General features: G+C 38.8%; 1 protein-coding gene across 1 annotated transcript in view; it reads left to right on the top strand.

The window, feature by feature from the left end:
- Window positions 1-27,116, top strand: part of LOC130931619 (protein shisa-8) — a 229,565-nt gene that overhangs the window by 102,488 nt on the left and 99,961 nt on the right. The gene's annotated exons all lie outside the window — the stretch shown is intronic.

Here is a 27,116-nt window from a genome sequence, read left to right as displayed (position 1 = left end):
TACACTGCAAGCACTAATTTGACCCCTTAACTTAAGTGAAAGTAAAAAAAAAAAAATTAAAAAAAATAAATAAATAAAAAAAGATGGTCCATTTTGATGACTTGGCTCAGTGAAATAAGCGGTATCCTAGCATGCACGCACATGTCTCATATCACCTGTCCATTGAGATCAGCTTGCAGTTCTTTTATACTTTTCACGCTTAAGCCTCCCAGACTCGAACAATTTTTTTTTTCTTCCATCATATCAAGGACAAACATTTAAAGGGAATGTGAAGGTCACTGCTCTTTGGCTGCGTTCGGATCAGTGAAGAACGACAACCAAAACTGTGTTTGTGTCACTTCCACCAAATCACCAACACTCACTCTAAGGGGCCGTTTACATGATTGTGTTACGGAATGGCTTCACCTCTAAATGGTGACGGCAAACACGGAACGCGAAGACGCACACTTTTATTTCAGGCCTCCAAGGTGGACTGATTCGATTGCGGTGATTGCTCCGCAACCATGTAACTGGAATACTTTTGCTCATATGACGTCATCACTCCCACAAACTTTGGGCATGCGCAGTCGCTGCTACTAAACATTCAAAACAGCAAACATGGGGGAGCGTCGACTTTAAATGAGTGTTTTTATAATATTTTTAATTACAATATATTTTATGTTTGCATTGTTGTGCCTTTTGAAACAGAAAAAAAAAATGTGGACGCCATTGCTTCGAGTGGGCTGTTGTCTTCCGGGCTGAGGAGGTGGTTGTCAAGGAAGTGCATCATTGGCTATCGCTTTGTAAAACTGCACTGCCCCCTAGGGCCTGGCATAAATACTACATCGTTTTCAAGCAGAATTGCAACATCATTTGAATGGAGACGGAACTAAGATGTGTCGCATTCTCGGAGCGTCACCATGTAAACGGCCCCTTAAATGCCTCCTGACCAGGAGCCACAACACAGCAGTACATCTTTGTGCTAGTAATTAAAATAGACCTACAGGTGTCACTCATAAATTGCTTTTGCCTGATTACACATGAAAAAGACCTCGAGACAGATTATTTTTTTAAACAAGTCGTAATTAGCTTGATCCTGGCTTCCTAACCCAAAATGAATGCAGAGTACCATATCTTTTTTTCCTTTCTTTTGACTGTTTGACACCACATGCACACGCGTGCACGCACAAATGAAGTATATTTCCCGAGGACTCATTTTCGATGACTGTTGACATGTTTATTTAAAGGACAAAAGCTCCCTGCTGTGTCACATCTGCCCTAATTTTCAAACGCTCCAATATATGAGCTATTTGCTGCTCGGTGTGCATGTAAATGCGTTTTCCGTTGCACTATGGTAAGTGCCAGAACGCTGTATCATAGTGCGTCATGCTCTCAAGGTAGTACATATTTGAACGCCAATGTACAGAAAATGATTCGTACAGAACCTTTGTAGTACACTGATTCATCTAAAGTTGATTGTAGTATTATTTTTCCACTTCACATGATCACAAACACACATGCAATGTTTACTCGTGCATGGAGACAATAAAAAAAAAAAAAAAAAAAAAGACTACTTTCATCTTCCCACCATGGCTATAAACACATTTTGGCCTCATTTTCACCTCATGCTGTGGTTATTAGGGGTCCTCTATCTTGCGCCTCTTTTCCTTCTTCCCCAGCTATTAAATCCTACCCTCTTTGCTTCCTCTGCCTTCTCACACCAATTTGTTGTATTACTTTACTTCCACAACATCATTATCTGGGTAAAAAAAATAATGTTCAGCACTGTGCATTTTTCATGACGACGGCAAAGACTGTATATTGTCTTTGTTTATTCAATAGGTCAAGAAGATGTACGAGGATAATGATACCAAAGATGTACGAGGATAATGATACCACGAGAAACACTCATAACTGCACAATTTATGTTTATGGATTTCAGTTCGCAAATATACTCTATACTATTTTCGATGCCACATAAAAAAATAAAAACAAACTCAAATGATGTTATTTATAACTTTCAGTGCAATTGACGATGATAGATGTATAATCATGTGACTGTTAAAAACTAAATTAAAACTCTTTAAATGAGTTTATCATGAGTAGCCTTCCCATCCATTTGAATTGTTAGGCTGCCAGCAGATGAATGTCCTCCCACTTCAAATGGATTGGACGTTTATTGCTGTCAATGGCAGCTAATGTGTTAACAAGGAAATCACAAACATATCATCTATCCCTATGTAAAAGGTAAAGCAAAATCATATTTACCAGATGAAAACAAATTTCAGGTGAACTGTGGTTGTGCAAAAACAAATTACCACTAAATACCAATACTTTTATTGTATCCAGATACAACATTTCAGTTTGATACTTTTGAAAACTCTACTACAAAGTAGGTTAGTTAGGAGCACTATGACGACGTGGCTGTTGTTGTTGTTTTTTTAACTGCTAACCACTGTACAGTATAGAGGAGGAAAAATGGAAGCTTCTTGGTAGCAGTAATGGAGTTACAGTGATGACAGCGAGGCCAAGAAGCCTTCAAGATCATGCTGTGTCAGCTGTCCATGCATAATTACCTCTTAATTAAACAAATTTAAATCTCCAGGCAAAGAGACTAAGGGTGATAAGGTTGATAGGGTAACACACACACATAGACAAAGTTCCTTATTATGTTGGAGGTCAGAGTTTAAGATACTGTAACTGGAGAAAAATGAGATTGAAGCACGCTTTAATGATTAAATGAATTAATTCATTTTCCCTTCCCAGTCAAAATGGATTGGACCTCAAGCACCTTAAATGGCAGCCAATGAATTAACAAGGAAGTGAGCCAAAATGCCCCAAAAATAATAAAAAATGACGGAAAAACTACATGAAGTGACCCATGGCAGAGAGCAAAGCATCCCCACTCTTCTACTGTAATTAGGCCTACGTTTTGTTTTTGTTTTTTATCATTTCTTTATTATTTATTTATTTATTTATTTATTTTCCTGACTTAACAATAACGATTATTTTTATAATCAATTAATCGGACGATAAATTAAATGATTAATCGGATAAATGTCACTTTTTTAATTACCTTCAATTACCTTAACAATTTAACTTAAATTCGTTTTAGGCATGTTGTTAGTAACAATGAAGACAAAATGGATTACCACTTCCTTCAAAAATAATATTTTATCATAGCTTCCTGACTTAACTGTACTGTAGTCTACAACTGTACTGTTTTAAGTACAAAAAAAATATGTTAAAGTTTAAAAAAAAAAAAAAAAATGTTTTAGGAAAAAATATAAAAAGTTCTCAGTAAACAAATCACATAAAATTCCTGTTCATAAAAAAAAAAAAAAAAAAAAAAAAAAAAAAAGTGCTGGGGATTGAAATTTTTTTCTTGTGGGAAAAGTGCTGATATAAATCGTGTCACTGACTCATTTATTTTCTTTAAACAAACAAAACAACAAAATCGAATAAGGAGGAGTTAGACTGTAATGAATCTGTTGTTTTTATCAAACAGTTGTTCATAAATACAATTCCAATCCAGTTTCAAAACACCCTCTTTTGTATGACAATTTACAGTTTGAGTTTGTGTTGAAATGAGACTCAAAGCCAGTCCTCAAGGGGTGCTGTGGGTCAGTGTGTGGTTTTTATTCCTACTGATCGAGCACAGACCGTTTAACCAATGAGGTTTCTGCTAACAAAAAGCACCGAACTGCGACAATAATACCTGACTGCAGCCGACAGCCACTACAAGCCACGCCCACTTTGGTACAAACTACACCCACATGATGCTACTGTAGACATGTATATAGAACTAATTAACTAACTAAAATGAGCCTTCATAGGTAGGCTCTGTTGTAGCGAACCTTCCTAGTGAACCTAAGTAAACTTTTATCTAAAAAATTTCTAAATCTGCAAAATCTTGACTTGAATCTATCTTTAAATGATGAAACAGGTTTAAAACTTTCACATGTCGAAAGTAGGCAGAAGGAAACGGGAGCCCCTTTAACAACTTGAACAGTTGACTTACAACATTAAACGACTTCCAAACATAGGAAAGGTTACAATCTAGTTAGCGCAATACCCGCAATACCCCTGTGTCTAGTTAAGTTTAGGTTAAAGAATTGGTCTAGGGCCTATTGTCCCAAAAACCCTTTGAACTTCACATGTTACAGTCAACGAATTCTTCGCGCCACCGTACCGGCGGGGTTTGGAGGTGCGTAGTTTGAATGAGGCGTGGTTTGTAGCGTGGCTCTGGCTACAGTCAGACCCTTCTCGACTGCGATCCACTGATTGCGATTAGGGGACACCAGATAGGTGAAAAGGTTTCCTCTTGATGAGTTGGAACAGAAACCTGCACCCTTGCACCCCTTTGTGGAATAGTTTGCCCACCGCTGCTCTCAGCCATAATATAAATGGGTTTATGTGTGTGGTTTCTTTATAAAAAGAAAAGAAACATCTTTACAATCTAACAATAACTCAAATGCTAATATGTTTCTCCAAAACACAATACAAACAGACACTTAAGACACTAATTAGCATAATCGCTAACTAGCTTAGCGCTCCATGCTAAGCAGTAACAGCTCATCAACAATGAATGGCGTACCGCACGCATGCTATTTTTAGACCTTGAGGTCGCATCATAAAGCGGAAGCAAAGCTGAAGTGGGACATTATAGACCCACCCTCGCATAGAAACAACGTAATTTGTGCTACTTTTCGACAGTAATCTTTCAAAAACGAACATGCCGATCCCACATTGCTTTTTTGGAACTTGTAGAAACGACTCTAGACATTACTTCACATGAAGGATGTTTTCTTCATACGTTTCCGGAAACCAAAAACTCGGGAGGAAAAAATGTGAAGACCGAATCAACTTGCGCGGACTTTTTAACACAAGTTCGGTGAATCCATTCACACTTCATATGCAGTAAACATTTTGTTGGGTTGGCATGGTCTTTCAGAGGACAAAGAGGTAAGCCATTTTTATATTTTTAACTTATTTTTTTTGCGTAACGTTGTGCTGTACTGCTTCTGTCTGACAAGGAATGACCTGAAAAGAATTACAATGGTATCTGACTGTTTTATATATATGTATATATATATATATATATATATATATATATATATATATCGGGGGTCGCGTTAACCGAATATTTTCCGTCGTTGACCGGTTTTTTAAAACGGTGACGGAAAAAACTGAAGTCCGTCCGTCATTTTGACCGGTTGCAATTCACAGCCCAGACCACAGGGTGGCGAGTGAGCATATTAATTAGCTATTGTCTCTCTTAATGCATGACGTCGTTGGCTATTCTGTCAGAATATTGTAGCGTCACCGGGGTCTGGCGGCGGCACCGTGATTGACACATCAACGCGAGGTTCTTATTGGTGCACCCGGTGTGCCAGCGCGTCATCCAATTGGTGGACTAGATTGCCGCCTGTGTATAGACCCCAATCACATGACGTCACAACTCCGCCCCCCTGACTGGAGCCGCCATATTGTGTGTCAGCTAGGTTTACACATTACCGCTACGTACATGCCTCCTATTACGGCGTGTTTTTCTGCTCGTTAACATTAATAATCAAAATGGTGAAGGCGTGTGTGGCGGTTGGTTGCAGTAAAAGAGAAGATAGACGGAGAGACTTGAAGTTCTACCGTATTCTGAGAGACGCGAAGAGGAGAGCGAGATGGACTGCTGTAATTCGACAAGAAATATGGGCACCAAACGATCACCACAGACTATGTAGTAGTCATTTTATATCTGGTAAGATGCATTTAATATATATTTAGAAGATTTTGGGCTGACAACCACAATTAAGATCATTGTGTGACGTTGGTGATTGGGGTCTATATAGTTGCCTCTTTTTCTTTGGGGGCGGAGTTGTTGTTTTGTTCGTGTTGGCAGTAAGCAGAGTAAAAAGAGACTTCCGTGTCTAATTTTTCGCCGCCAAGCAAGCGTTACAATATTAATTAAAAATGAATGAAAACTAAATACTATTGAATATGTCATCATTATCATTTTAAAAATTTAAGTGACGGGTAAAAATAGATTATGACCGGATTTTTATGACCCTGTCAGTCAAAATGACAGACAACGAAAATGTCTAGCGCAACCTCTGATATATATATATATATATATATATATATATATATATGTATGTATGTATGTATGTATATATATATGTGTGTGTATGTATGTATGTATGTATATATATATATATATATATATATATATATATAAACAACTTTAGTAAGGGGGAAGTGTAAATAAATTATAGAATTAAAAATTAAAAGTGTTTGTTGGCTGTCACTGAGTAGCATTTGCGATCACTACTCAAAGCTAACTAAATCACCCCCAAGAACGGTCAGAGACGTAGGACAACCAGAGGATATAAAAGAAAGACAGGGCTGATGGTAAAGGATAGCTTGTTGAAACAGCTTGTCATTGTCAGTCGCGTCGATAAAAAAGCTAAGGCTATGCTTAGGTCGGCTCGTTTTTTATTCGTCTTTTTCAGCCTTCGACACTCAAGTCATCTCTTCAAGTCATCTACTCTTTTTTTTTATTCTACTACTTTTTTTTTTGCCGTACTGGAATAAAGTGTACTTGCACATCCACTCAGTGGGTGGCAGTGGCGCTCTCATTTTCAGAGTGCGCGCAGTATTTTTGAACTAAAGAAGAGCACTCAGCACACACAGAAAACAAATATGAAGAGCAGTGTGCCACCGCCGTTTTCCAACCGAACTAACTCACGCAGCGACCCACTGTCTTGTCCAGTTCTCACGTCGCCGCCCGAGAAGTGCCATTTTCGGCTTGGGATCGTCACGACGACCGCCCTCACCTGCGGTTCTACCTCGGCCGCCGAGAATGCGCTTTTTCCGTGCCGTTTGCCTTTTAGCTTTGACTTTTAATACAGTGGGTGATGAGGAAAGACCACTGTTTACTATGTCTAAAAATAATTATAGCGGATAGCCAGAAGCCAAATCAATTAAGACGCCACTTAAAGACATTAGACCCCAATCTCATTGATAAGCCGCTTGATTGTGTTTCAGTGAAAACGTGCCGAATATTGCCAAAAATTGTCCTGCTTTGTCAGTGTTATATCAGTAAACCAGTGAGCATTGTTAGCATGCTCATTGCAAAATAACTCCACACTAGGGATGGGAATTGATACGATTTTTACGATTCCGATTCCGTTATCGATACTGCTTAACGATTCGATTCTTTATCGATTCTCTTATTGATTTTAATTTCGGGAAAAAGAAGAACAAACATTTTGATTGGCATCAAGTTTGTTTAATCAGAAGTCACAACCTTACAAACTCCCAACGAGGTCAAAAGAGGCCCAAAGCCTCAATATTAACTGTTGCAATAAGTGGCAAATGCACAAGAATGTGTAACATTTTACTGAAACATTTTTCTAATAGAAATAAAAAATATTGGTATATTTTGGCATATAGGTCGTTGTTCTGCCTTTGGCAATGTCCCCAAACTTTTTCCTGTGAGGGCCAAATAACTTTTCCCTTCTCTGATGAGAGGCCGGGGTCAGTTTCTAACAGAAAAAGTGTGACGATTGCAGGAGTGTGTAAATGTAAAAAAAATATTGTTTTTCAGAAAGCCACAATCAAATAACCCTCTTTGGATTCTTCACGGAACAAAAGTAAATAAAATAAAAATAATAATGAACAAAATTAAATAAAATTAACACAATAATATAATATAATAATAATAATAAATAATAATAGCACTATTAATTAAATAGATAATAACCAAATAACCCTCTCTGAGCCAAACTTTGGAGCGAGTGGTTCTTGGCGCCATGCTAGTTTGATGCGTCTGGACAACAAGACACGTCACGACGCAATATGCGTCTTTAGGGATCGTTAAAGGGATCGTTAAGGCTTTTTCATTGTGATGTCGAGGCCTCGAAACACTCGGAACCGGTTCCGAATTGGAATCGGATTTCGATTCCCATCCCTACTCCACACCATTGCAAAGGAGGTAAATACTGTGAGCAGCAAAAATAAAAACTATCCTTCTGTCCAAGGACACTCTTTTTTTCTTTTACTCAGTTGTGTTTTTTCGGTCAAATTTTTTGGCATATCGTCCTCATGAGTGAATATTTCTAATCAATTTTAATTTGTTATTATTTACTGATTTTATTACATGTTATTTTTCTGTTTTGTATCAAATGGTCAAAAATGTACCTTGAGTATTTTTACAGTTTGGATGTGACTTTTTTTAAAATTCAGGCAAATTGATGCGCGTCGTCTTCTCTGTTACAAACAAAACAATGTTAATAAAGTTATACTTTATTTAAAAAAGGACACAATTTTAGGCAGATGCATATTTATAATAGTAATTTTATAGACAAATGATACTATTTACAGTGGCGGCAGAGAGTTTGGGGGGGGCGCGAAACATTTACGTCTTCCTTGGGGGGGCGTAACAGAAAATAATTGAGAAGCACTGCTTTAACTGAACATTTTTATGTTCTTCCACATCTTTGCCAGTGAATTTGGCCCCAGGTACATCATTCTCCGAGAGAATTAGTAGCTTTAGCTCTGTAAACATCTCCTTTGTACACGATTTCCATTCATTTCCTATTAGGGACGAACGGTGGCTTGTCCCTTCTTAGCAACAGTAGCGAACGTCATGAATATTAATGAGCGGAAGTGACGTGTTGCTTGCGGTACGCCATTCAAACAATACAATTGGCTTCATTTACTCGCCTCTGATGGAGGCACACTGGATCTAACAACGCAAAAGACAATCTAACTCTCGACACTTCGTAATGTTGATTCAGTAACCCAACAGCAACAGCAGCAGAAGTTGCAGCAGTGAACTCTCTCTCTCTTGGTCTAATCACTGGTGCGCGCGCAGACTCACATTAGAAATAAACAAGGACCCAGACTGCTCATAGCTGCCTGCAAAAATCGATTATCAAATTAGTTGGCAACAAATTTATTAATCGAATCTAATCGATTAAATCGATTAGTTGTTGCAGCCTTATTTGACATGAATAATACAACATAATGTCATTAGAATTTGGCATATTTTATGTAAAAGTGCTAATAGTCTCAAAACACGTTTGGATCCATGTCTCACAAACGAATGATCATATCCAATAGTTTAAGAGAGATGTTTCGATGCAGGTAAGTGCATCACAAGTCACAAGAACCAGCCAATAAACGCAAAACGAGCATGTTTTTTTTTTTTTCCCTCAAGTTTTGAAGACCGCAGCCAAATCTTCTAAGCATCCACCTCCCCCTCCCTCTTGTACACTCCTGAGCTCATTTTGAGGCTGAGATATTTTTGATACTGCTTAGATGAAGGGAGGGATGAAACCTGCAGGATGTAAAATTTGAGGAATGTTTGCAAGATAGAAAAAGGGGTGAGTGGCAAGAAGAGGAAAGCGGGGAAAGAAATAGGTCATACCATATCCCTGTTGGTGAAACACAGACAGATAAGATGGAGCTAACAAAACAAAACAAAACAAAAAAAAAATGGAGTTTTAAAGAGAGGGTCAAGCAGGAAAGGTGAAGAGAGACAAGCAAATAAAGAACAGATAGAAGAGCCAACATGCTGCTAGCTGCAAGGGGGACAGCTGGTCAGCTGCTGCTGCACTCGCTTCTAGTAGGGAGAGCTGCCCTAAGGACAGCCACCCTGTTCTACACACACAGGCACGCACACACACACCTGCTCTCACATTTTCACACAGTCCCATATTCACAGATGGTTGCATGTATACTTACAAACAAACTGCAGTCAAGCTTGCGTCACCTGAACACCTCACAAACAGGGGTACACAAGTGCACGCACTACTTTTAGCTGATGAGAGCAATGATTGCGTGAGGTCAAAGTTTGCCTTCAAGTAAAATGGGTGTTATGACAAAGCAGATTTAGCTAGATAAATTGCAAGGAAGTATCGGGAGAATAGAAAACGAACTGGGTAGAGCGTAAGGGAGAGTTTAAGGGATTATGTAAATGACAGAGATGAAGAGCTAATGGGATGAAAGGAAGAATTTGGTGGGCGGGGTGTCCAACTACCTCACAAATATGCTGAAATTATATATGGCGGAAAATACTCAGGTGACTTGAAGTTCCGCTCTGACACCCCCAATTTGACCAAATTTCAAAATTGCCCTAGATGCTTTCGTGATACATCATTGGAAAGCTTAAAATCTCTATTTTCCAGGGGAAGAAAATTTTTAAACAGGAGGGTATTCTTAATTTTTTTTTTTTTTTTTAAACAGCAAAACCCTAACTGGACAGAGCACGCGAGAGCATAATTAAAGACGTCATGATTTTAACGAGATATTATCGTGTACTTACCTTGTTTCGATCCAAAAAAATCCATTTCGCATGTATCATCACGTTTCAAGACACAGATGTGAATGGCCACAGCCGGATTTTTGGGGGATTTTATGGGTGAAACATGGTAATATAACAAGCGTCGCGATGCAGAAATCACAGACATCAAGGAGTGGTCGAGATGTTTTTTTTAAAATATATTTACCGTTTTTTTTTTTTTTCAATTTTTCTTTGTTTGGATCGATTATTTATCATCTAACATATTGGGGGAAATGCGACAGTAACAAAAAAATACAATTAATCGATAGTTATGAGGTAGATATCCGTGACCTTTTTACAGACGCCCTTTTTTTCATTGTGATGTAATTTGTTTAAAAGTTTACACTATGTGAGTGAATAATTTTTTAAAGTCTTTGTTTAAAAAAAAAAAAAAACGAAATATTAGACACCAATTAATGATTCTAAGCTAAAAATGACATATGTTGAATAATAGATAAGATTACTTACCTTCTTTTTATGGCTGGGTTGAAACAAAAGCGTTTGCGCGACATGTGTAAATGGGGGTTTCCAGGGTAAAGGGGACAAATTAAAAATAGTTCGGGGGCTTATTGTGCCATGAATGTGCTATGGCAGCATATAGACATATTGTTCTATCGAACACAACAGTTTTTTTGGCTTGAAATACAGCAGTTTATTTTGAAGAGGGGTGCAAGAGCAGAAACTGCTTTTTCAGCCTTGTCTTGTGTTTTCCGCCATATAATGACGGTACTGAAATGATGTTATCTTTTGACGTATTTTGGTCCAAACTATTTTGTTTTGCGGCTTTCCAACTTTAGTTTACCCAGAATTAACAGTTTCAGCACCACGGAGAGCACCCCTTGCTCTTTTTTTGAGGAGATGCAGCATTCTACTAGTCTTACAGGCAAAACGGTCATTCATACAGTACCGTCTTGTCAACCTCAAGTGTCTAACCACTTTGCGGCCATCTGATGACCGAGCCAGTCAGGAAAAAGGGGTGGGAGCTGCAGATGTAACCAAGAAGCGACTACAATGGCATAGTGCAAAGCAGTTTTTGTAGATAGGTCGTTTTCCAAAGTTTTGTCAGGAATACCCCAGATAGCAGACCGACATTGAATAAACGTTGATTTTCCAATCTATTGTGATAAAACAACAAAATTGCAATAACTGCATTAACCATCAAAGTGAAGTCTAACTGTAACTGTAGTCTTGAAATAAAATAAATCTGAATAAGGAAAAACATTGCAATAAAGTAATGCAAACTGGTTAAACTTGATAGTAGCTGAGATCTGTCATGACAGAACATCGCTTCAATCATATCTGGCGCCATCTAGCGTCGTGAATGGGGAGAGTAGCTGAGATCTGTCATGACAGAACATCGCTTCAATGATATCTAGCGCCATTTAGCATCGTGAATGGGTATAATTTCTAGACCGCGAATATAAGACGACCCCCTCTTTTTCAGTCTTATTTCAATGCAAAAAACACTGTCATATATTTGGGCCAATACGGTAGTTGATTTATGATTGACTGGGAAATATGATTGAAAAGTTTTTAAATTATGGATGAGCAGGCGTTTTGGTCGAAAACATAACATTAATTCAGCGTTATTTCAAATATTATTAATAATTGAAACGTCGAAACAACATTAATTGAGGGTGCAGAAGTGACCTTGATTCAACGATATATGATCGACAGCAGAATGCTGATCCAACATCTTTTCAACGTCGGTCTGCAATCTGGGACATTTAATTTCCTCATTTAAAGAAGAGCAAAAAACACCACGTTAAGCTTTTTTTTTTTTTTTTTACATGAAACAATGTTTTTGGTCTTCCGCAAACTAATACGTCATACTTGTGCTAACGGCAGGGCTCCAGACTACCATTTTTTTTACTTGGAGCGGTATTCCTCTAATTTTCACTGTTTAACCGATAAATACTTTCATAATAAATGCATAAAACTAAAAACTTATAAATCTATATTATATTCTCTATTGGTTTTTACAGCAACCAGTATACTGCTTATGAATTAGGCTAACATGGGAATTTCTGTCGCTATAACTAATCAGCAACGGATTTAGTGATCGACAAATCACCTGCGAGGACACTGACCAACCCGAAAATTGACATCCACAGTCCACTTTGTCAACATGGAGGAGTGTATCATTTTAGCAGTGTGTGACCGGCACATACTTTATGATACCACTCGAAATGATTTTCAGGACATAAATGAAAAAGCAGCAGTATGGGAAGTTGTTGGCGCTCAGAAAAAAAAACATACATTTTAAAATGCCCTCCAAAGTCATAGCTAATCAGAGACAAGCAAAGACGCACAGGTAGAATGTGTGGAGCTGTCATTTGCCGCTGCAGTCGCATCGCACCCAGTGTGTTGGCTTTCATCTCAATGGTGATGACTTTCTCATTTTGCCATCGCTCATCGCTTCCTGTGTGTTGAGCCCCTGAGTTGGACTAAATTGGACTCCCTTGAAACAGTGTTTGTTGGAAAGAAAGTAGTCACTTGTTGTTTTTGTTATTGTTCACAAGTGCTGTAAAGTTTTCCCACCACCCCACGCTCCACACATCGCCCACCTCCACCTTCTTTTTCTTATGTTGTATTTTCCCTTGGCAAACCAGCTCGTTACATTACCGCCAACTAGTGGAATTAACCATTTAACCAAGAGTTTGTCAGCAGTGTTGTTGATAACTGTGTTTCTAACGGCTTAATTTTTTTCAGTAGTAACTACTCTAATTGCTTTTACCATCTTTGCAATGCCGTTAACGTTACTGAGAATGTTAAGGGGCACGTTACTACAATTTGGTTGAATTTGTCTCAGCTTCCTGGGAGAGAACAGAATGGGAGGGGGAGTAGAAAAGGGGATCGTGATGCGGTTGCAAACGCGATTATGAAAGACGAGGTGGCTCGGAGCGTTAGCGTAGCGTTCTCGTTGGCATTAGCATTTAGCGTCGTCTCACTCCCAGGCAACTTTATTTTACATACAGTTCGCTGCCTCCAGGTGGGTACAATTAAGTGAAAATAATGTACTATTTCTCTGCTGGGTGTGCATTATCATCACCAAGTTGGCGTTGTGCTTGTAGATGCTACAATATAGCAATAATAATAATAATTATAATATATATATTTTTTGTTTGTTTGTACCAAAAATAGTCATTTGCCCTAAACTTTTCTTGAATCACATATCTGACAAACTTGTGTGATGTTTTTTAATCAAAACACCTAGAGCAAAGATAGTAGAGGGAGGAGATTCAGAGCCTCACCTGCATATTAAAAAATATATCTACATATATTAGGGGTGTGACAATACACACAAGTCATGGTTAAGATATACCTCGGTATGGGGGTCACGGTTCGGTGCGGGTTCAGTACAACAGGAAAACCAAAGTTGTTTTTTTTTCTCACAGTATTTTAAAGTTATACCGTTACACTGTCATATAGGTGAAAAAAAATGTAAAAAGTGTGACCTATGCTTATTTTTTTTGTTTTTAAATTATTGAGAAAAAATCAGATCAAAAGTAACATCCGTTACTCAGCTGAGTAACGAATTACTCTTACAATGAGGTAACTACTGAGTTAACTCAATTACTTTTTGGGAGAAGTAATTTGTAACTGTAACTAATTACTTTTTAAAAGTAAGATTAACAACACTGTCAGCTACTTCAATTTTTTTTTTTTTTTGCATATTTTAACCGCAATGTTACTGGTCGCGCATGTGCGAGTAGACGAAAAAAATAATCATTCTGGCTCTATTTTTAGTATAAAGACCTGGCTTAATGTGGACTCCCAGGTGATACATTACAACTGCTCAGACCATAACGACACTCAGATTTCTAATCTCTGTGTCTAAGCAGCTGAACAGGACATGACTGCAAAAAGGTTCTTGTTGATCAGTAAATTTCCCAAGAGCTGTCCGAAATACGAGAAGGGTCCAGCTGCCCTGCTGCTTGAGGGCAATGTGGGGCGTGGAAAGCAAGTACTGCAGGCCGGAGCTGGACCTACCTGGGAACTACTCTTAATTTCTTCATTATAGGGGGAGCAAAGAATGTCACTAAAAACTTTTTTTGCCGGGAAACTATGTTTTTGCGCTTCCCCTTGACCAATACGTCACACTGTGGCGTAATGTGGATTGGTCAGTGATGAGTGTGATGAGAAGAGCCATCATCCAATCAGCGGGTGTATATTTTTTTTAAAGTTTCCTCCCATGAAAAAGGACTCAATTGAATCTACATCAGATTGATTTGTTTAATATATTTGTAGCAGATATATGGAACGATCAATCTGGTGTGCCAGGTTAGCGTTCCAATGCTGCTGCTGAAAACAAAACCTTTTCAGAAGGGTCCACTGTAAAATGGAATAAACACATTCTGACCTAAAAATGTATCACTCAAGTAAAACTTGCTATGCACACTGAAAAAGAATGAAGATAAACATTTTTCTTTGATTTGAGCTCTGCTGTAATAATATGTGTTGAATGCTGAGGGAACTGGATTACTCATTGCTGCGTAGTTTAGCTGATTTACATTTGGGTGATTTACCCCCTGGGTGTGCTGCTTCTGGATAGGTGAAAGCACTGCATTTGCACGCAAAGTAAAGGCTAAACTAAAATAGTGTACAAATCATAGAGTTGATCTTGGTCTTAAAATCTGTTGCTTCTTACAAGAGCTTTAAAATCTGATTCATAGTGCAGTATTTTGAGTCTCTGCAAAATATGAAAACATCATCAGGCAGACAAAATGAATAAAAATCACGTTACTATAAACCAATAAAAAGAACATTGTCCCCGACAAATAAAACATGAATAATTGAATATTGGAAAGTTAAATCACTGCACATATTTTTGTTTCAACCGTCATGCTGCTTTGAACCGTTTTATAAGGTAGCGTGGACCTGATATGCTCTATTCAGCAGTTCTTGCAGGTAACCTTCAAAACAAAAACAAAACCTGCCTCTGTCACGGCGTAAAAAGATGCGCTCCGCTTTTTCACTGGAAAACCTCTTTTTAAAACAGATTTGCATGTGGGGCATAATTTGCATACAATCCCAGTTAGAATGAGAGGATGGTCGGAAATTAAATGGAAGAGGAAAACACATTAAAGAAACATGAGCAAGGTTGCACATATGCCTTTGTCAATCGACGAGGAGTGGGAAAACCGAGCTGGAAATCGGTGTGATAAGAAAATGAGTATCATGGGATCCTGGAGAGCAGCTATTAAGTGAAAAGACGTAGGGGGTTGTTGTGTGTTAAAGCATTAGAGTGTTTGTTTACATCTGTGCGCCCTTGAATACCATGGAGTGTCATCAGAGTGCCACATGGGGCCGGTGCCAATTATATCCTCTGTGAGCTTGTCAATGACACCCCACCGCAGAGACAGCTTGATACACAAAAGATGACAGTCAAACCAAGTAGTAATATATTATTTCTCTATGTACAGTATGTATATTAGTGTGATTTTATGTGTGGACGTAAATCAGTTTATTTTTTTAGAAAACTTGTATTTCTGTTGCAGGGGCTGAACTTAGGGGGGGTGCTGGTGGTGCAACTGTACCTGGGCCTGGGCCTCCAAGGGGCCCAGTTTGCAGGCATAAAGTGGGCGTTGTTGGGCGAGGAGAGGGTCAAACAGAAAGTAAAGATAATGCGCGGATCTGTAGCCCCCGACCCCCCAATCGGGCGGCCTCGTTTTGCTCATCGCACCCGGGCCCTGTTCACATTCCCACCACTGTTTTGTTGTGTGCTGATTTGCTAATTATACTACTGTTATTTAGAAAAAGAATGTTACTAGCATTGCACCGATGTTTATACTAGTATTGGTATTGGACATGTGGCGACATTGTTGTTTTTGGCAGCCTTTTAATTTTTGTCTCGTCTTTTGGACGATAATACTTATCAGTCTTAGTCATATTTTAGTCATTTCAAAATGTGTTTGTTTTCGTCTAGTTTTTGTTGTTGAAAACTCAAGTACGGTGGCCCTGAAGTGCAAAACACAACGGCAAATTAAAAAACACAACGGTAGTGTTTTTTAATTTGCCGTTGTGTTTTGCACTTCAGGGCCACCGTACTCAAGACTAATTTCGTCAAGTTTTAGTTGAACTTCAATAAAAATGTTTTCGTCTGTAAACATTTTTTTTTAATTACTCCAAAAATAAGTTTTTAGGACTACAACTCGCACCTGAGTATAAGTTGCACTAGCCATAAAATGCCCAACGAAGATGAAAAAAAACCTATAAGTCGCACCGGAGTATAAGTCGCATTTTTGGGGGAAATTTACTTGATAAAATCCAACACATAGAACAGATATGTTATCTTGAAAGGCAATTTAATATAAAAATACAGTAGAAGACAGCAAGCTGAATAAGTGTACAATATGATAATGTTACATGATGCATGAAAAACGAAATGCGAATATACTGTCCTCACCAGCTTGCTATACAGCAAGCTAAACTCCCGTCGTTATGACACCATCATTTGAAGAGTGAAAGTAAAAATAGAAATAATACTAATCAATTTCGTCCTCGATACCAAACAGGTTCGCATCAACGTAAATAAATGATAATTAGCTGCTATCACAGCAATGACAAAAACGGTTAGCATGCGTTCGCTAGCATTAGCACATTGTTCAAACAACCACATAACTGGCTGTAAGTGTCCGATCGCGGGTGGAAAACACACAACGACAGTAGAAATGATGATATACACAGGCGTTGCCTCTGTAGAGATATTTTACAAGCATAAACAATTAACGTACGTTCGCAGCCGTGATCCTCTCTCTCTCTCTCTCTCTCTCTCTCTCTCTCTCTTTCTCTCTCGCCCACTCGTTCAGACGCTGCGTAGCTGTCCGTCTTCTTCTGGCGTGTGAGTGCTCTTCTTCGCGTAAACAAGTGCGAGTGCGCCCCCACTTGGGCGTGAAAGCTCCTTGAACTAAAAGCATGCATTTCAATATAAAAAAGTCAATAATACAATTGAACACACATTGCCAAAGGCAGAACGCGAATGTGGCCATAGCTATTAAGAGTTATTCAGATAACTATAGCATAAACAACTTGCTAACAAGTTTACCAAACCATCAGTGTCACTCCAAAACACCAAAATAACATGTGAAATGATATATAAATGTGTTAATAATTCCACACATAAGTTACTCCTGAGTATGAGTCAGCCAGCCAAACTATGAAAAAAACTGCGACTTATAGTCCGAAAAATATGGTAAATGAATAAAGGTCTCCAACTATTTCGAATGAACATTGACAGACGAGCACATATTGTAGCGTCTACAAGTACGACGCCAACTTGGTGATTATCCACACTTAGCAGGAAAATAGTACATTATTTTCATTTGATTATACCCAACTGGACGCCAAGAACTGCATGTAAAAAATAGTTTGAGATTTTAGGAGGAGGCTTGCCGTAAAAATTAGCAGAATGCTAATGCGAATTCTATGGAAAAGCTACAAGTTACATTTATGTGTTGATTACTCAGCACATACTGTACCTGAAAAGACTAAAGCAACATTGCATATTGTCCCTGGCCAAAAAAACAAATCTTACCTGTGTGCAAGCCTGCATGGAGACTGGAGACGACACACTGGTGAGTCGGGGGAAGGGAATCGGAAAAGGGGGGTGGGGGCGCAGCAGGTCACGAGTGACATAACCAGTCACTGCTACGATAGAGGCTAACTACACATAAAATGTTACTCATTGTGAACATGTGACAGAAACTATTGCGCATTTTCATCTCGTTCTGGTCTCGTCAGACGAAAACTACCATTCGTCTTGTTATGTTTTTGTCTCCCAAAACACGTTTTTAGCTCGTTATCATCTCGTCATCGTCATGAAAAACGTTTTTGTTGACAAATTATTTTCAGTTGCGTCATCGTTGACGAATACAACACCGCCCACCAATGTGTTTTTCACGACGTCTAATCCATCCACTTCAAATGGTTTAGACGTCTAGCTCTGTCAATGGTACTCAACGAGTTAAGCAGTGCCTGATCAAGCCAGGATAGCAATTAATTTACATTCAAGTGAGTATGCAGTAATTAGTATTAAAAGACAAAAAAATAATTAATATTAAACCACACAGCCAGGTACCGTAATCGGTTTTGGGAGCCAAAATATAGTATCGACCCACACTAAATGCTATTGCAATTTATGTGACAATAAACAGCTAGATGGTGCCCATAGATTCCATTTAGGCCAATGTTGAAAGCTTTAGAGTGCTTAAATGTTAATGGCGCAGAGAAATGTAGAAATCTACAACTTCGATGAGTTAGCATTCCTTTATAAGCAGTGCGCTGCTTCAGTGGAATATTTGCATACGTTAAGGATAAATAGCTGCAACGTGGTAAGTATGCTATTGAACTGATGGAGAAAGTTCAAGTTGGTGATGCCTTTCTGGCTGACAAGTTGTAGTACAACATTTTCCATTTAATCTGTTGGGCAAAATATCTAAGAAAAAGACACAGAATCACATGCATCACTAGTTAGATAATTACATGCATATGGTAATCATTGTATTGTATTACAGTTAACAAAAATAAATTAAATGCAAATGCAAAAAACTAAAATTTAACAAATTAAAAAAAAAAAAAAATCTGAATTACATAAACTAAAAATACTAAAAGTAAAATGTTACTCTTGCAAACTAAAAGTAAGCAATATTTAATTTGCTTTATTCTTTGTGATTTAATTTTGGTAATTCATTGGTGTTGATTTTTTTTTTTTTTTTTTTTTTCATGACTGTAAAACACTTGAGCCTAAACATGTACCAATTACCGGTTTCAAGGAATACCGTGGTATGAAAACGTCAAGGTCTCAAAACCGCAAAATTTTCCGTCATACTGTCCCTAAGGTATTAGCTATTTTTTATGTCCCAAGAGAAATCCCTCGCTTGCAGCTGTAAGGCCTAACACTCTCCCACCGGTTGTTGCTCAGTGTCAGTGAGTCATCTGTGCTACAAAATGGCTGGAGGAGGTAAAAATCCTGAGCTTTTTCCCCTGTCAAAAAATACCAAATCGCTGGTATGGGAATACTTCCGCTACAGAAAAGTTACAGGCGGTCGCTGCTTAGAGGAGGAGGGCCAACCGACATGTAAAACATGTCTGCGGAGGGTGGCTGCCAAGGAGGCAATACCTCCAATATGATTTCGCATTTATACAAAACGAAAGGTTAGTAAACACTGTTGTGAACATTTCCCACCAGCTACAAGAGTAACTCCAGCGTGTTTAGTGTGTCTAGTCACGGTAAAACACGTGGTGTTTTTTTTCTTTCTGGCAACTATCTGTGTTGATAAAGAGTGTGTGTGTAATGTAAACATGATATGAGTCATACATGCTTTTTTATGGAAAATAATGCAATTATTTTTGTTCTAATTGTAATGTTGAGCTGTGGCTGTGGGTTTAAGCTCACCTTAAGGACTGCATTTATTTTAATTTTGTATATCTTTATTTATTTTAATTCTATCATGATCCTTATGTTCCAGGGGTTAGGGTTTGTTAATCTGCTAATGTTTTGAAAAATAAAAATCCTGTTCAATGGAAAAAAAAAATTTTTTTCTTTTCTTTTTTTCTTAACCCAGATATCTCAAAGCAACATACTTAAGTTTAGAGCTTTAATTGCAATACCATGAAACCGTGATATTTTTGCTTAGGGTATCATACCAGCACATGCCTACTTGAGCCTTAAAAGAAGATGGATGATTCAATACAATGACAACATAAAAAGGCAACAACACTACACCGATACTGGAATTTGAAAGCAATTATCAACTTTATACACTACTTATTGCCAAGTACTACTGATCAGGATTAAAAACAAAAATATTTATTTGGTGTGATGGAAGTCTGCACTGTATAAATGCATTTTCATTTACAGTACATATATGTCTGCACTTGAGATGACTTTGCAAGAATTAGAGCCATAACACTTGTTTATATGCTCTCAAACAAACAGCTCATCTCACTTAATGGCCTCTCTGGCCTTTTTGTAGCACTATATGAATGTGTGATCACTACTTACTATGGCTGAATAGCGGCGAGTCCCATAGGGATATCAACTACATGCTGACGGGTGGTTAAATAAGGTGTAAATCAGCATTGCAATCCTGTTAGGCATCACTGGCTCTATTCTCTTACTCTTTCATGTTTCATTTTGCCCTCGCCACTTCCCTCTCATTAGCAGCCCTTCATCACTCGTCCTCTGCCTCTGCTTTTCACTGGCAGGCATTCGCTGCATACTTTTCTCTTTTTCTGGCTTCGCTCTGTCCTCGCTGCTCCCAACTCTCCTCTCTTCTTTCATTCATTGTCTGACAGAGACCGATCTGTCTGATCCCTCACTCAGAGTGAACACCAAGGTCGCCCAGAAATGATCACAGCGCTACCATGAATAGATCTGATGACTCTCATTGTGAATGAGATTTCAAAGAAAACTTTTCCGGTTATTGGGACAGCATTCACAAGTAATGACCTTATTGCATACTGCAGTCAAAAGACGAGTTGAGTTCAGCATACATTGTGCAATTTGTGTATGTTTAATTATTGCAATCAGTGTAGTGTGCATTTTTTCCCCCATTTCATTCATTCCATTTCATCATTTTTGAAGAAATAATGTAACTCGCCGTCAGTGTTGTTAATCTTACTGGTAAAAAAGTAATTAGTTACACTTACAAATTACTTCTCCAAAAAGTAATTGAGTTAGTAACTCAGTTACCTCATTGTAAGAGTAATTACTTACTAAGCAAAGTAACTGATGGTACTTTTAATGTTCTACACGTTATTACATTATATATTCTATAACATCTTTCTGGATCCACAAAAGCACAACTTTAAAAACCAGGTCGCTACAATTACAAAGATGAAAAAAAAAAAAAAAAATCAAATCCATTTTACTTTGACTTCTTAGCTTGCGGCGGATAGAGTCCTATTAAAATCACAATTAGTGCTTGATGAACTTGAAGCTAATGGGTGTAGCGGTTTATAGTCTGAAAAAGGCTGTATATTCTTAAAATACTGTACATTAACTTTAGTTTGCAAGCTGAGATGGGGGGCCGATCAAATAAGCAACAGTAATGTTAAAAACATCATAAATAATCCAATTTAAGGGTAAACAAGATTGTCTGGGTGGGCTAAACAAAACAAAGTAAAACGGAGGTTACGTGCAGAATGTTAGCGGTTTAGATCCGTGTGAGAGTATTGATTGACTAAAGACCCTACCCACCGACGTCACAAAATCACGTGCTCGCTGTATGGTTCCGCCCACTTGTCCGTCATTTTGTGTCTGTATTATCAATGGTCTCAATTGATCGAGCAATTTATAATGCATTTCATGGAAGACCCGGTGCTTTCGGATGCCGTAAACTCACTTGATGCGTTGCATAAAAGGCGTTATGTGGAAAAGCTTCAGTTTATCCATTCGCCAGATCCATATTTGATGCCTAAATCGATGTTTTTCGACCCGCTGTCTCCGCCGTATTTGCCTGACATCTGCTAGCTACCCTGAACTGTACAACTATCTTGTCCACACAAAATCAGCCTATTCTCACGAAAGTTTGAAAAACTTTAAGAGCTTGGAGGCTTATAAATACTTCGTTGCTGGTTTGGTGAAACAGGTCCTCGTCCACGAAAATTCGGCAGGAATCTATCTTGTGCTTGGAAAGGTGAGTTACGAAATTCTCAATTCAAAATCTTTTGTTATTGCTAACATCCACTGTCTAATGTATTTCATGTCGTTTGTCAATGGAGTTAGGGTTTTTAATGTTTATATGGTTTAGCGATAGCACTCTCACTACATACATACGTGTATGTTGTCGGCGATTAGCCTAGCAATGATCTTAATTGTGGTTGTCAGCCCAAAACACTCTAAATATATATTAAATGCATCTTACCAGATATAAAATGACTACTACATAATCTGTGGTAATCGTTTGGAGCCCAGTTTTCTCGTCGAATTGCAGCAGCCCATCTCGCTCTCTTCTCTCCGGGTCTCTCGGAATCCGGTAGAACTTCAAGTCTCTCCGTCTTCTCCGTCTATCTTCTCTGTTATTGCAACCGACCGCCACACACGCCTTAACCATTTTGATTATTAATGTTAACGAGCAGAAAAACACGTCGTAAATAGGAGGAATGTACGTAGCCGTAACAGGGAAACATGATGTGTTGATGGACAATTGGGCGGCACCAGTCAGGAGGAAGGAGTTGTGACGTCACGTGGGTAGGGTCTATTGTCTACTCCAAGGGTTCCTAAACTATTCCACTTCGGGCCGCTGTGGGTGCTAGATTTCTTTCCAACAAAACAGGACGACACATGTGTACCAGTTTGGTGTTTTACAAGTGTAATCAGTTGATTGTAGTCGGGTCCTGCTTGTTTTAGCAGAATTCTCATTGGTTAAACGGTCTTTGCTCGATTGATAGGGGGAAAAAAACAGGACCCACAATGGGTCCTTGAGGACCGGTTTGGGAACCACTGTCACTCTCATGTCAAGGACCAAGACTCTACGGCCACACACATAATGCGGTATAGACAGAGACATCTGCAACACAACTATTGGCAGGCATGATATAAAGTGGACGAATGAAGCTCGATAAAGAAAAACGACAGCATAGAAGACACATTTGGTTGTTAGCTGTCTTGATACACAAGGCGTGTTTGCTTCTCTTCATACACTATACGTTCGCATTGGAGAGAGGCTTTGTGGATCTCAACACTGACACTGCCATCAATCTTGAGAGTTCAGAACCTTAGATTGGCAGCACATTTGACAATGATGAATGATATGTGCGCATGCACGCTATGGCACTTAGCTTCAGTGTAATAAGCCGTCAGGGACAAAATGCAGAATTGCACTACTGAAACGTTCTCACCGCTTTTACACTCTTACATATACCGTATTTTTCAGACTATAAGTCGCAGTTTTTTTCATAGTTTGGCTGGGGATGCGACTTATACTCAGGAGTGACTTATGTGTGAAATTATTCTCACATTATGAAAGCATTTCACATGTTATTTTGGTGTTTTGGAGTGACACTGATGGTTTGGTAAACTTGTTAGCATGTCCTTTATGCTATAGTTATCTGAATAACTCTTAATAGTTATGGCCACGTTCGCGTTCTGCCTTTGGCAATGTGTGTTCAATTGTATTATTGACTTTCTTATATTGAAATGCATGCTTTTAGTTTGTGGCGCTTTCACGCCCAATTGGGGGCGCACTCGCACTTGTCTATGCAAAGAAGAGCGCTCACACGGCTGCGAACCTACGTTCATTATTTATGCTTGTAAAATATCTCTACAGAGGCAGCGCTTATGTGTATCATCTTTTCTTTTGTTGTTCTGTGTTTTCCACCCGCGATTGGACATTTAGAGTCATTTGTGTGGTTGTTTGAACGATGAGCTAATGCTAGCGAATGTATGCTAACCATTTTTGTCATTGCTGTAATGGCAGCTAATTGTCATTTATTTACGTTGATGCGAACCTGTTTGGTATCGAGGATGAAATTAGTATTATTTCTATTTTTACTTTCACTCTTCAAATGATGGTGTCATAACGACAGCCAAAATAAAGTCAGCAAATTATATGGACGTCCAGCATCAACATTTGGGAGTTTAGCTCGCTGTATAGCCAGGACCGAGCTGTAGCGTCCAGGTGAGGACAGTATATTCGCATTTCGTTGTTCATGCATCATGTAACATTATCATACTGTACACTTATTCAGCATGTTGTTTTCTATTGTATTTTTATATTAAATTGCCTTTCAAGATGACATATCTGTTCTATGTGTTGGATTTTATCAAGTAAGTTTCCCCCCAAAATGCGACTTATACTCCGTTGCGACTTACATGTTTTTTTCCCTTTCGTTGGGCATTTTATGACTGGTGCGAAGATTCTCGATCGTTTTCAGGCAAGCGAGGTATTGCTTGTGTCGCGTTCAAAAACTGCTTTGTTTTCTAGCCACCTTGCTATGCACGACAATGTGTTGGGATAAAATGCAGGGAGATGACTGACGGTCGACATATATGAATAAAATGGATAAAATCCTTTCGTGTATATCGACACTTGACTATTGTCGCGGACAGCAAGGTGGCTTATGTCCAAGCAGTTCTTGAACGGAAGCGGAGCAATACCTCACTCACTCACACGTGACCAATAACAATCCTTCCTTGTGACACACACAGAGGTCGTGATGGCAGTCATGGATAACGTTTTAAAATGGACAACTTCGAAATCAAAACTGAGCACTGGACAAGATTCTGACCCAGATGAAGGCCCTAGTATGTGTCGTGGTAAAAAAAAAAAAAAAAACTTTAAAAAAAAAAAAAAAAAAAGCAAAGTCGTAGAGCTCAAAGGCAAGGCAATAGAGTGAAAGCTACGTTTCGTTTGGATTTACTTTCACCAGGGATGAGACGAAACCTACTCCATTATGTCTGGTGTGTTGAGAGAAGCTATCCAACAGCAGCATGAGGCCAAACAATCTTAAGCACCTGTCGCTTCAAAAAGGGTCGATGGACTATTTTGTTCGCCTTCCTGAACTTGTTTTTAAATCCAAAAAGTCCCATACTGTGGCAGAGACATTAACACTACCTGCCAGCAAAGCCATTCATTGTTAATGAGATGCAGTTAAAGACATTAATAAAGTCCCTTTGTCTGATAATACGATTGCCTTTGTGACGTTTCACTCTACATAAGTATAAATATTGAGGAATTATAATATAATACTAGGCCTGCAAGCAGGACTGAACGGGCCCTCGCAATCTAGCGCAACTCGGATGTCACGCAACTCGGACTGTGTGCAGGTCAGGGTGGTGGCAGATCCTCCTCTCTAATCATCTCATTAGAACCTAACATGCTCGAAAGTCGCCTATTTACATTCCCACACCCAAGAGATAAAAAACCCTATTGGAGAAAGTACTACAAAAAAGGAGCCACTACTGAGCTGTGCAGCCAAGCCCTTATTCAAAACTAAAATTAATCTTCTAACTGGGCCAATTCGACCAAGTGTGCCAACTATTGTGGCTCTATAAGCTCCCTGAGTCTCTGAAAAAAAATATTTCCTTTAAATGGCGAACAAAGGGTCGTCACGGCAACAGACAGAGACACGTGGACATGGGCCGTAAAAAAGTATTTTAATAGGTCTTGAAACTACAATGACCAACATGAAAAGAACTGGACATGTTTTGGAAAAACGAGTGACTTTCTATCGCCACTAGTTGGCGCTGTAGGGTTGATGCAAATGACCCCTACAAGGCCCTTCAGGGTATGACTCTCAACAAGCACGGGAAGTTTGGCGCAGATATCTTGTATATCTGCCGTGTTATGACTGTTCAAAGTTTTTGGAGAGAAAAATTGTTGACAGTCATTTTCACTTTCCTGTTTGGACCCCTCCGCTTCAACGAAACTTCAATATTTTTCATCAGGCACCTGAAGACAGGTCTTAAGGCTTCCCTTATGCAGGTTTGAGGTTGATTGATTTTTTTTTTCCCTTAGAGGAGGAGTGTGTCCCGTAAAAAAGGGCATTTCCTGTTCCCACTAGGAGGCGCCAGGCACAAATGGTAAATTTTCAATCCAGTCGTGCTCAGGCTGGTATACCTCACACACATGGCAGATTTAAAATAGATTGAACGTTGTATGAGGGAGTTATCAGTCATTTTCCGAATTCGATGTTTTGGCGAAAAAATGGCCGACTTTGGCACCCCGCCCAGGTCAGGCCCGTGAATGAAAACACACCATTTTGATAACTTAAGATTTCATATGCCTCATAAACAGTCTCGCCAATTTTGAGAATGATCAAACTTATTCCCTAGGTGCCAAGGTGTAAAATGTGCACACTGTAAATCGATAAAAAATTTACATTCAATCCAAAATACCCGATTTCCTGTTGGGTTTGGAATACGCATGCAAGAGACTTTTTGGAGCAGTTTTGTACAAGGTATTGACTCTCCGAATTTCATCCCTCTACGTTGAAAAAACCTAAATGGAGAGGCCTTTTTTAAAATTTCAAGGGGGCGCCAGTGAGCCATTTTGTTACATGTTTTCGTAACGTTGCAAGATTATTGAACGTTATGCAAAGCCGCATGTATGTCGAAATTTTTGTGAGTTTTCGTTTATGTTCAAACCTCCAAATGTAAACTCCTACTGTGAACCGATAAAAATTTCACATTTGATCCAAAATACCCGATTTCCTGTTGGATTTGGAATACGGGTGCAAGAGACTTTTTGGAGCAGTTTTGCATAAGGTATCTACTCCCCAAATTTCCTCGCTCTATGTTGAAAAAACCCAATAGGAAAGGCCTTTTTTAAAACTTCTTTCTGTCGCCACTAGTTGGCACTGTAGAGTTGATGCAAATGACCCCTACAAGAACCTTCAGGGTATGACTCTCAACAAACACGGGAAGTTTGGCGCAGATATGTTGCATATCTGCCGAGTTATGACTGTTCAAAGTTTTTGGCGAGACAAATTGTTGACGGTCATTTTCACTTCCAGTTTGGACCTCTCCGCTTCAACGAAACCTCAATATTTTTTATCAGGCACCTGAACACATGTCTTGAGGCTCCCCTGAAACAGGTTTGAGGTCAATAGATTTTTTTCCCTTGGAGGAGGATCCTCTCTCGTAAAGAATGCCATTTCCTTTTCCCACTAGGGGGCGCCAGGCCTAATGAGTAATATTTCAATGCAGTTGTGTTCAGGCTGGGATATCTCATATACATGCTAGAAATGAAAAAGATTGAACGTTGTATCACGGAGTTTTTAATCATTTTCTGAATTTGGTATTTTGCCCAAAAATGGCCAACTTTGGGACCACGCCCAGGCCAGACCC

Source organism: Corythoichthys intestinalis, chromosome 16 (genome assembly GCF_030265065.1).
Source record: "Corythoichthys intestinalis isolate RoL2023-P3 chromosome 16, ASM3026506v1, whole genome shotgun sequence".
NCBI lineage: Eukaryota > Metazoa > Chordata > Actinopteri > Syngnathiformes > Syngnathidae > Corythoichthys > Corythoichthys intestinalis.
Note: the sequence above shows the minus strand (reverse complement) of the source record. Positions and strands in the feature narration are given on the sequence as shown.